Here is a 13,025-nt window from a genome sequence, read left to right as displayed (position 1 = left end):
AACTCGAGGACGTATTGGTACGTGTAGACAAATTTATCTTTCCTGCTGACTTTGTGATTCTTGACTTTGAAGCAGACAAAGAGGTGCCAATCATCCTAGGAAGACCATTCTTAGCAACCGGAAGAACCCTTATTGATGTGCAGAAGGGCGAGCTTACTATGTGTGTTCAGAATGATCAGGTAACATTTAACGTTTTTAAGTCCATGTAATTTCCTAACACAATTGAAGATTGTTCTCCAGTGTCCAATTTAGAGGATTTAATCATGGAGAAGTAATTCAATTATATTGAGGACCCATTTGAACAAATTTTGACATCAAATCCTCTAAATGATGAAGAGAATGATGAATACTTATCTTTGTTAAAAGCTAATCAAAGGAGATTTCATCTGCAATCCCGCTTTGAATCTTTGGAGCTAGAGAAAAGGGATTATGCCCAACCAAAATCGTCAATCGAGGAGCCATCTAAATTAGAACTGAAGTTACTTCTCTCACATTTGAAATATATTTATTTAGGTAACTCTTCTACTCTGCCTGTGATTGTTTTAGTAGAATTAACTACTGAGCAAGAAGAGAAACTCATCTTGGTGTTGAAATAATTCACGAAGTCTATCGGATGGACCATAGCCGATATTCGCGGAATTAGTCCATTTGTATGCATGCATAAGATTATCTTAGAAGATGGCGAAAAAGGGACGATTGATGGACAACGAAGACTGAACCCCATCATGAAGGACATAGTCAAGAAAGAAATCAAGTGATTAGATGCGGGTATAATTTACCCCATCTCAGATAGTTCATGGGTAAGTCCGGTCCAATGCGTGCCAAAGAAAGGAGGTATCATGGTCATTAAAAATGAGAATAACGAGTTGATAATGACTAGAACGATTATGGGATAGAGAATTTGCATCGATTACCGAAAGCTGAACAAGGCAACAAGGAAATATCACTTTCCTTTGCCATTTTTGGACCAGATACTGGATAGACTCACAGGGCAAGACTATTACTATTTTCTCGATGGATACTTGGGGTATAATTAGATTACAGTAGCACCAGAAGATCAGCACAAGACAACATTCACCTGCCCATATGGTACATTTGCATTTAGGCGCATGCCATTTGGTTTATGTAATACACCTGCTACATTTCAAAGATGTATGATGTCTATTTTTACTAACATGGTTGAGAAATGTTTGGAAGTTTTTATGGATGATTTTTCAGTATTCGGAGATACATATGATGATTGCCTAGCCAATGTACTAAGGCGATGCGAAGAAACAAACCTTGTACTTAACTGGGAAAAGTGCCATTTTATGGTACTAGAATGTATTGTTCTAGGGTATCGGATAACAAGACATGGAATCAAGGTAGATAAAGCAAACGTAGATGTTATTGAGAAACTCCCACCTCCAATATATGTAAAGGGTGTTAAGAGCTTTTTGGGCCATGCCAGTTTCTATCGAAGATTCATCCAAGACTTCTCCAAAGTTGCTAAACCCTTATGCAAATTATTGGAGAAGGACACGGCATTTAAATTTGATGAGGAGTGCTTAAGAGCTTTCAACGATTTGAAGAGTCAATTAGTCTCGGCACCCATAATAGTCACACCAGACTGGAATTTGCCATTTGAATTGATGTGTGACGCAAGTGACTTTGTGATCGAAGCTATCATGGGTCAGTGAAGGAACAAATTTTTTCATCCCATCTACTATGCGAATTGGACTCTGACAGGAGCTCAACTGAATTACACGGTAACATAAAAGAGTTACTTGCTATTGTGTTTACTTTTGACAAGTTTCAATCTTATCTTGTAGGTACCAAGGTGACTCTTTATACGGACCACTCGGCAATTAAGTATTTACTTGCCAAGAAAGACGCTAAGCCGAGACTGATCTGATGGGTACTTCTACTTCAAGAGTTTGATCTAGAAATTCAAGATCGAAAGGGAGTGGAAAACCAAGTAGCAGACCACTTGTCCAGATTGGAGTCACAATAAGGGAACTCTCCTCTTATATCAATTCAAGAGACGTTTCCAGATTAACACATACTGAAGGTAAATCATGTCCATAATACCCCTTGGTTTGCTGATATTGCTAACTTTTTAGCTTGTGGTTTGATGCCGATTGATAAGACGTATCATCAAAAGAAAAAGTTTCTTCACGATGTGAAGTACTATTTTTGGGAAGAACGATATTTGTTTAAAAAGTGTGCAGATCAAATGATCAGGAGATGCATGGCAGAAGATGAAGGACATAAGATTTTATACCATTGTCACTCAACTCTAAGTGGGGGACACTTCAGAGGTACACGTACTACAGCCAATGTATTGCAAGCCGACTTCTTTTGGCCAACACTATTCAAAAATGCATATGCTTACGTAAAGAGTTGTGATCGATGTCAAAGGTTCAGAAATGTCACCAACAGAAATGAGATGCCTCAAACAAACATCATTGAGGTAGAATTATTCGATGTTTGGGGCATTGACTTTCTCGGTCCTTTCCCTCCGTCTTTGGGTCACAAGTGTATATTAGTAGCAGTAGACTATGTGTTTAAGTGGATTAAGGTAGAGGCATATTCAACAAATGATGCTAAGGTTGTAATAAAGTTTTTGCAGAAACATGTGTTCACAAGGTTTGGAACCCCAAGAGCCATCATCAATGATGAAGGGTTTCATTTTGTGAACAAGTGGTTGAAATGGTTACTAGATAAACATGGAGTGAAACACAAGGTCGCTACAGCTTACCATCCGCAGAGGAATTGGCAAGCTGAACCGGCAAACAAGGAGATCAAAGGCATACTTGAGAAGGTAGTTTTCCTGAACCGACAGGATTGGTCCAAAAGACTGGATGATGCTTTATAGGCTTACAGGACAGCATAGAAGACACCTTTAGGGATGTCACCCTATAGGTTAGTCTTTGGGAAAGCCTTCCATCTACCCTTGGAGTTAGAACACAAAGCTTACTAGGCTCTCCAATGACTCAACTTGGATCATAAAAGTGCCAAAGAGAAACGGATGCTTAAACTTAACGAGTTAGAAGAATTTCGAATGTCTTTATACGAGAATACCAAATTACTTAAGGAGAGACTCAAGAAATGGCATGACAAGCACATTCGAGTTTGAGAATTTGAAGCAGGTCAGCAAGTCTTGTTATTCAATTCCAGATTAAGGTTCATTCCAGGTAAGTTAAAATCACGTTGCTCCGGTCCATTTATGATTCATCGAGTTTATCCATACGGAGTTGTTGAACTTCAAGGTAAGGGAGGTAATTTTTGAGTTAATGCTCAACACTTGAAACATTACTGGAGAGATAAAATTGAACAGAATCAAATCTCGTTCATTTTATTAGATATTTCTTCTTTTCTTGTTCTTTTGTTTGAATAAATGATTTAGGGTATATTTTTGGGATTAGTATGTTTAAATAAATCCTCTCCAATCTTTCCTAGGAATTGATTTTAACGTAATTTTCAAGAAATTATTCCTAAATGACAAAATAAATTTTAGTTTTTCAAATAAAAGGGTCAATTTTGATCCAAGTTTTACGTTGCAACTCAATTTTGAATTTTCATTAAGTCTAGAAACTTAATTGAATTATTTTAAAATTTTAGTTGTTCTTTTGTAAATATTAAAAAAATTAGATGCCTCTTTTGTAAATATTTTCAAAAATATCTAGAATAAATGTTTTAGTTCAATAAAAAAAGAAAAGATGATAATTATTAATATATAATTATATCCACTATAATATATATTAATTATTATCACTTTATTTAGAGTTAGGATTAGCTTTAGTTTAATCATATTTTATTCTATAAATTTTTATCTTAATAAATTAATAACAAATAATAATTTAATATGCATTATATTAATTATTAATTGTTATTTACTTTGAGTAGAATTAGAACTTAGAATTTTTAAGAATTCTACTCTAGCTCCTACTCTTTTCACTATAAATTCCACCCATCTATTCTTTTCTTTTTTTCATTCATACACCATTCCCTCCAAAAACACCAAAACCTTTAAGTGCTGAAACCTCCTAACAATTCCCTAGCCACAGCATCACCTAGCTAATTGGTCAGCAGCACCCCGCACACGCCCACACCAGGCCTGCTCAACGATCCGCACGCTGCTTACATCCATCCCCTACTGCGCGCTGCTGCCTTGCATACCTGAGTGGCACATCACCCTTTCACCCATCTCAAAAATGTACAATTCTGCTAACTTCTCAAGTGAGTAATCCCTACGTACTAGAATGAAATGTGCGGATTTAGTCAAACGATCGACAACAACCCAGATAGCATCTTTCATCCTTAGAGATAAAGGCAATCCTGATATAAAATCTATCGTAACTCGTTCCCATTTCCACTCTGGAATCACCACAGGATGTAATAAACCAGAAGGTACCTGATGCTTGGTTTTAACTTGCTGACATATCAAATATTTTAACACAAACTCTAAACTCTCTCGTTCATACCTGACCACTAGTACATCTGTTTCAACTTACAGTGCATTTTATTACCACCAGAATGAATTGATAAATTACTGCTGTGAGCTTCCTGTAAAACCTTCTAAATGACATCAGAATTTCTCAAAACACATATTCTGTTTCTTAAGTACAAACTACCATTCGAACTAACATGAAAGTCTGAATCAGATGAAAACTTAATATGTTCCGTTTTGTGATCAATTCTGCATCACTTTTCTGAGCCTCGCAAACCTGTTACAGAAACGTCGGTCTAGCTTTTAATTCAGCTACAAAAGAATGATCACTAATCAACATCAACAGAGTATTCAAAGCTTACAAAGCAAACAAGGATTTTCTACTTAAAGCATCAGCAACAACTTTAAATTTTCCCGGATGATAGTCGATGATCAAATCGTCATATTTTAACAGCTCTAACCATCGGCGTTGTCTCAAATTCAATTCTTTCTGCGACATCAAATACTTTAGGCTTTTGTGATCTGTGAAGATATGACATTTTTCTCCATACAGATGGTGTCACTAGATCTTTAAAGTAATTACGATAGGTGCAAGCTCTAAACCATGAATCGGGTAATTCTTCTCAAGCGGTTTCAATTGTCGTGAAGCATAAGCTACCACTTTGCCTTCTTGCATCAAAACACAGCATAATCCATTCAATAAAGCATCACTATAAACCATAAATTCTTTACCGGACTTTGGCTAAACCAAAACAGGGGCTTCAATCAACAACACTTTCAACTGATCAAAGTTTTGCTGACACTTTTCAGACCATTCAAACTTGACATCTTTCTGAAGCAGTTTTGTCAACTCTTGCAACTGTGATTTCAACTCTTTCAATTTTGTAGGTGCCATTCCATGCGGAGCTATCGATATTGGAGAAGTTCCCGGTGTTAATTCAATAGCAAATTCAACCTCTCTGACCGGCAGTAACCCTGGTAAATTTTTTGGAAATACATCTAAAATTTCACAAATAGTTGGAACCGACTCTAATTTCAATTCTGAAGCCCTAGAATCAAATATATAAGCTAGATATGCCTCACAACCCTTTCTGACATATTTTTATGCCGACATAACTGAAATCACATTAGATGTACTATCAAATCTTTCTAATTTGACCTGGATAATCTCACCATTCTGACATTTCAACACAATATGCTTTCATCTACAGTTCACAACAGCATCATATAGAGTTAACCAGCCCATACCCAGAATCACATTGAATTCATCAAAGGGTAATAACATCAAATCCACCGAAAAGTTTCAATCCCGAATCATCATAAGATGGTTTTTACAGACTTTATCAACTAACACATACTGACCTAAAGAATTCATTACTTTAACCACAAATTCTGTAGACTCATAAGGTATTTTCTTATCCGACACTAAAGTTTTGCATACATAAGAGTGCATTGACCCCGAGTTAATCAAAACATTAACATTAGTATCAAAGATAGAAAATGTACAGTGATCACATCAGGTGCCGAAGCTTCATCTCGAGCTCAGATCGTAAAAGACCTAGCTGGAGCCTGTGCCTCAGTTCTAACAGTAGAATCTTTCGTCCCACTTTAATTTTTACCCACATTTCCACTATTTCTTGGTGGTCTCCCTCTCATAGTCGTGTTACTCGAACGGGTGTTCTGAGCTTTCTCTTCATCTCATCTTTCAGGGTAATCCCTGAGGAATGATCATAAGAACCACATTTAAAGCATGATCCATCTCTCAATCTGCACTCCCCAAAATGTCATCTATTGCATTGCTGACATTAAGGTTTATAGTTCCTAACACTACCCACAGTTGTTACAGATGTAGCCTAATGTCTCGAACTCGAATGTTACTTCCCTTTATCTCTCCCCGAGGATCCTACTGAAGCTAATGAATTTCCTTTGATTTCTTTGATGGAGATGAGAATGACTTTCCTATAGGTCTTTTACTCGTGTCATGAGCCTCAAAATCTAATTTTCTTTTAACTTTACTGAGCTCTTCAGCTTTACATGCTCTGTCTACTAGAACCACAAATTCTTTGAACTCTAAAATCCAAACTAGCAACTTGATATCTTTATTTAGACCATCTTCAAACCAGGTACACATAACAGCTTCTGATGGTATACATTCTCGAGCATACTTGCTAAGTCATACAAATTCTCGTTCATACTTGGCTACAGTCATATGGCCCTATTTTAGTTCGAGAAACTCTTTTGGTTTCTTGTCGAGAAACCGCTGACTAACATATTTCTTTCTAAATTTCGTCTGAAAGAAATCCTAGTTTCCACAATCTTTAGGTACTACCGCAATCAAGGTATTCCACCACTAATACGTTGAATCTTTTAATAGAGACACAAAACGCTTTAAACACTTAACAGGTGTACAAGACAATTCATCGAATACCCTCAGAGTGTTTTCTAACCAAAATTCATCTTTTTTCAGGGCCATCTTCAATTGTACAACGAAACTCTCCAGCCCCATATTTACGAATCTTATCAATCGAAGTTTTGCTTGCACGTACCTATTCCAAACCTTGAGGAATAATGGGGACAGGTTGGGGTACGAGTGGGGGTGGGTAGAGGTTGTAGAACCATCGGGTTCATTCCCACAAACTCAGAAAACCACTTAAACATCATCTGGAAGAATGCTTCTTTCGCCTCACTTCTCCGGCCTTCAGCTATGGGTCCACTACCAATACTAGCTGCTCTGTGTGGAAGCTTGCGTGTTACTTTCAACATCATCGGAATCAGCTCGGTTGGATGACATCTTATCTATATGAAAACATAGTTCAATTTGAATTAGGAGTTATCACACTATCACAGGTTATATAATGGCATGTATTTCTAGACTCAATACATGCTATGTTCAGTTCAAGATTTGACTAAACCATAGCTCTAATATCACTAAATGTAACACCCCTAACCCGTTTTTGTCTCCAAATTAAGGTTATGGAGCATTACCGTACAATCGTAAAGCATTTATGATTAGAACATTTAATTAAACTAAATATATTATAAACCATTCATTCATATGCATTTTGTCCCTAAATCAAGCCTTCGAGACCCTAAAAATAACTTAGAAGTGATTTAAGACTAAATCTAAACAAAATGGAAAGTTTAAGAAAAAGTTGTCAAATTGGAAAACAGGGGTCACACAGCCATGTGGCCAAGCCATGTGAAATCACCCAGGCTGTGTAACATTCGAACAAGGGACACACGACCGTGTCCCAGCCCGTTTCCTTACCTGTGTAACACATTGAGAGATGCCCCACACACCCTTGTGACGGGCCATGTGCTAGGCCGTGTAACTCTTTGAGTTGCCACACACGTCTGTGTGCCAGGCCGTGTATTAGTCCTTGTAACTCACTGACTTAAACCCTAATAAATTCTCAAATGACACACGGCCGTGTCGCCAGGCCGTGTGTGTCACACGGCCATGTGACAGCCCGTGTCTGAAGTCGTGTGAATAAAAAATTTACCTAAAATCAAACCCTTTCATACCCAATTCATGCATAACCAACTAATCCGTTTGTGCACACTTTCAAGGAACTTCCATTCAAATACACATAATCATGTCATTTCAAACAACCTAATTCACCTAACCAATATGTCATTCAAAGGCACCACAATAGCAAAAAAAAACATTATTTACTAAAAAAATTTAACATTGCCTCATTTCATGCATAAAGACCTAGTCCAACTAAGTACTAAAATATATATCAATTGACCGTTTTCAAGCCATCATAAACATACCAAAAGGAATCCTTATACACAAGCCCATGAAAGTGACAAAAATGGCATATCCTGGTAAGCATTGAAATGCATCAAATCAACATAACCTCAAATGCATATACATACCAAAACTTACATTAACACATCCATTAAATACCATCACTAAATAACCTATACATGCCATTATTAACATTGGTCAAAATATTCAAAAACTACCAAAATGATTGCCGGATAGTGTGATAGGTCTCCGACGAGCTTCCAACCAATCGAGCTCCCGGTAATCTATAAAATAAAGGAAAGTAACTAAGTAAGCAACGAGTGCTTAGTAACCTCATATAAGCTAAAACATAACTTACCATGTCATTTATACAATTCAAAGATTAAACATAAATTATCACCAATGCCATAAGCTTAGTAAAAGCCTATACAACATCATCAAACTCATAAGTTAGTATACTTGTTCATGATACATATGAAATCAACCATAAGATATGTAGTTTACCATATAAATACATAACATTTATCTCATCAATGTTTTCATAAGATCATGATTCATTCCATTTGTATACTTACCATTTCATTTCCCTTTTCTTACCCGTTAAACCATATAGAATTAGATCAGATACTCAGGGAAGCTCACACATAGTGTTCCTTTACATATAATCGTAACATTTCCTTTACATCAATGCTCACACGAGTTGTGAAATGAGCCTACTCACATAAGCTGTAGGTTGAAATGTAAGCTATATGATGCTATTCATACGAGCTGTGAAGAATTCGCAACAAATGCAAGACCCAAGCTATCGGTAGGACATTCAAGACCAGCACCCAAAACATGAAATCCCTAATGACATGTCATTTGTATCCTAAAAACTCTTAAGGTTCAACCGAGACTTGATATCTGTCAATTCATCATAGCATTAATTCATTCATATATTGATTCATTTACATTAAAACAACATAGTAAACATTTAATTTAGCTAACATATAAACGAGTACAGTTCATACGAACTTACCTCGATAATTAGGGATAGTAGTATAGTCGAACTAATCCGAAGCTTTAGCTTTTCCTCGATTTAAGTCCGATTGTGGTTTATCTTGATCTAAATAGATAATTTCAATTACTTAAGTACTTCTAGAATACAATTTAATCCATAACTCATATTTATGAAAAATTATAAATTTGCCCCTAACATTTTTAACTTTTCACAATTTAGTCCTTAAACTTATACTTGAAATTTAACCATTTTAATCCTCCTTACTAACTAACCAATTTTCATACGGACTTATACCAACTCACTTAAACCAACATTTCATAATTTTAACATGAAATTTTTTTCTATTTTCACAAATTAATCCCTAAATGAAATTCTCACCAAAAAATCACTTAACAAACTTGTTTATTTTACAATAAGGATTCATAATCTATCAACTAACATCAAAACTCATTCAAAAACATCCATGGAAAGTCCCTCAAACTTTAATATATTTGCACATTAACCCCCGGGCTAGCTAGATTAAGCTAAAACAAACTCAAAAACATTAAAATCATTAAAAACGGGTTGAAAAACACATACCATGCATTGGAATAAGCTTGGCTGAATCAAAGACTCAACAATGGAGTTCTTCTCCCCCTTAAAATCGGTTAATGATGAAAATAAAAGATTATACATGTTTTCATTTCTTTTGTTTTAAGTTTAATTTCTAAATTACCATTTTAACCTTTTAAAATCCTTAAAATTTCATTAAAACCTATCCATGCATTTCCAGTAACCCTTTAATTGGTATATTTACCATTTGTGTCCATTCACATTCCTTTCCATAGCCATTTAGCCCCTTTAACTAATAGAATTCAACTTCTACACTTTTTATGTTTTAGTCATTTTCACCTAATTAACCATTTAAACATCAAAATTTCTTAACAAAATTTTAATACGACCTTAATATAATCTTGTAGACACAAAATAAATAATAAAATAATAATTTACTCACCGAATTTGTTGTCCCGAAACCACTATTTTTGACACCACTGAAAATGAGTTGTTACAGTTAATCTCTTTCCGCGGTGTTGTTGTATTCTATTTTACAATACAAGCAGGTTTGCATAGGAACATTGGGGCGAAAAGTTTGGTATCTACTTCCCTCACCTGATTATTAATCTATGTCATAAGAAGGGGGTGAAGATGGACCCTGGCCGCGCAATTCCATTGCCCCACGCAGAGAATTATCGGCAACACAATGATCCTCCAATTTCATGAGTTGCAATGGAAACAAATACAATAGTGGAATCAGTGTTGAAAGCATAACATGAAGATGCCATCGGCCCTTAAGAAGAAGCCCATTCTGAATAGGGTCGATGAGCGCATATAATGGAAACATGAGTTGCTTAAGGAGGTGCAATATAACACCTGGTTACTCAAGACAATGAAACTATATGTCGATGACTACCCGACCAGATTCGGGTTGGTCAACCCATAGTGGCCTGACAGGTCTAGTAACACATCCTCGGGAGGTGAGGAAAAGGAAGAAGAGAAGAGATAAGAAGAAAATGACAAAGAGGAAATGGAAGATGATGATCCGACACCTTATCGATATGACTTCGAGGCAGTGTTCACTCTTGAGCGCCCTGCCACTTATAAGGTAGTCTTTCGAAGCTCGAGACCACCTAGTTGTTATAGCTACAAGAGGACAGTCGTAAAGGGCAAAAGAAAATAGAGGGCGAAGCCGGACGCCAGAGACAATGATTAGTGTATGCCTTTACATATTTCTCTTTTATTTTATTTTTTATGTGACATGTAACTATAAACTACTCAATTTATTTTTTTGGGTTTGAACCTTGTTTTGGTTTTTTTTCTTTTATTTATTATTTCCTTTTACCTTTCTTGTGAGTTTTTGTTTGTTTTTCTGTGTAGCCACTCCTTCAGCAACTACATTACAATACCGAATTGAACCATGAAGGTGGACAAACCTAGCATAAGATCACTATTTATCACATCATTCAGGGAAGTCCAATCACATTCTAATTTTATTGGGGCACATATTGAGAACTTGTGTAGTTTAAATGTAGGGGTGCACATCATTTTAGTTTGCCTTATTTTCTTTGTTTGTGTGTGTTTAGTTTCATGTTTTTCAATTTTCACGTTATTTTTCAAAAAAAATTATTTCTTTGATTAATTTTTTTTTGTTTTTGCATGGTGCTTGGAAAATAATTGGGCAATAGGCCACCAATTATAGATATTGAATAAGTATATTGGACTGCCAAGCATGCAAATTTTGGTTGATATTAGATAATTTTGTATTCTTAAATGTAGGCTAGTTAGTTCAATAAGTTAAATTGCATAATAGACTAAAGGCAATCACTCTTTATGGAAAATGTATAAACTATGCCATAGGTTAGGAAGATTGTATAGATACTTGTAGATAAATAAAGTTTAAATCGATAATTGTTCATTTGAATGAATGTAAGCATGATAGAATTTGTGTTTTGTGAGATGTTTTGGGAAGGACCTAAGGCATTTTTTTACTAGCCAAGAGCCTAAACGGCTAACCTTTATGCTATGTACTCCTTAGTTCCCATAATTTGAGCCTTCAATGATCTTTTATTATTGAACCTCAATTATTGACATCGTAAGCCCAAATTGAGTTATATACTCAAACCTTCTCTGTCATTGATCTTAAATGCATTCTGAAATGAATGTTGACCCGTGGATATTAAAGATTAGGTAGATACATTATCGTGGTTTCACGATGTGCTTGAGAGAAAAGAGGAGAGATTGTTTGATATAGTGTATATGGACTATTTCTAAGTGCACATAAAAAAACTTGAGAAAATCGAAATATTGTAAGAGTTAAAAGCATGGTGACTGTTAAAAGCTTTGTGAGTGAAAGAATGAAAAATGTAGAAGAAAAAGCTCAAATGAAAAATTAAATTCAAGCTTAAAAAAATCTTTCGACTCATAATGTATTAGTGCTTTCTAGATACATGTATACATAGATAGCAGACATTATCTCCTAAATTTTTGAAGAGATAAGGAAGGCGAAAGAATGAGAAATAAGGAAGTGATTTTTACGATCAAATTAGGGGCGAATAGGGAATAATCTCGTGTGATTCACTATTTCTAGTGTTTGAAACCGTTTTGAGCTACCTTTTGTTTGAAATCCAAACCGTCTAAAGCCTCTAAACGTTACAAGCCAGAAGACCTAAGTGACTCGAACATCTCACTTGCACAACTATCTTGACTTGCTTGTGTTTTCTCTAATGAACACTTTTTATTCACTTTGTGTGTCTATAATATATCTATATAGTCTATTTTGATGGATAACACGATTGTACACATATTAATTTTAATTGCCTCTAGGTTTGTTAGCATTTTAATTTGTTGAATTAAGCTCGTTTGCTTTAGGAATATTTGAGTTAACTAAATATCAATCTTAAGTTGTGTCTGATATGGTTCAAGGGTCATCGTTTGCATGTTTTGTGTGATTACTTAAGGACAAGCAAATACTTAAGTGTGGAAGAGTTTAATCTGTAGTAATTTGACGTGTCAAATTAGGCTCCTCATTACACTTGACAAGCTTGTTTCCGGGCAAATTATATGTTTTTTTCATGTTTTTACTTAGTTTTCATTTGTGGCTTTAATAAATGAAATGTTGTGTTTTTACTAATTTTGATATCCGAAATGGCCAAATGTGTTGTCAAGGACCTAATGGTTGGTTGAGTGTTGTAGGGAGTCATCGAAGGCCCGAACATGAGCGAAAACATCGCCTAGAAGAAGGGTATCGCAACATCGAAACATGGAATTCGTGATACCCTAGGCAGTGCTGAATTAAAGATGAT

The sequence above is a fragment of the Gossypium raimondii genome, chromosome 2 (assembly GCF_025698545.1).
Source record: "Gossypium raimondii isolate GPD5lz chromosome 2, ASM2569854v1, whole genome shotgun sequence".
Taxonomy (NCBI): domain Eukaryota; kingdom Viridiplantae; phylum Streptophyta; class Magnoliopsida; order Malvales; family Malvaceae; genus Gossypium; species Gossypium raimondii.
This window is presented reverse-complemented; position numbering follows the sequence as displayed.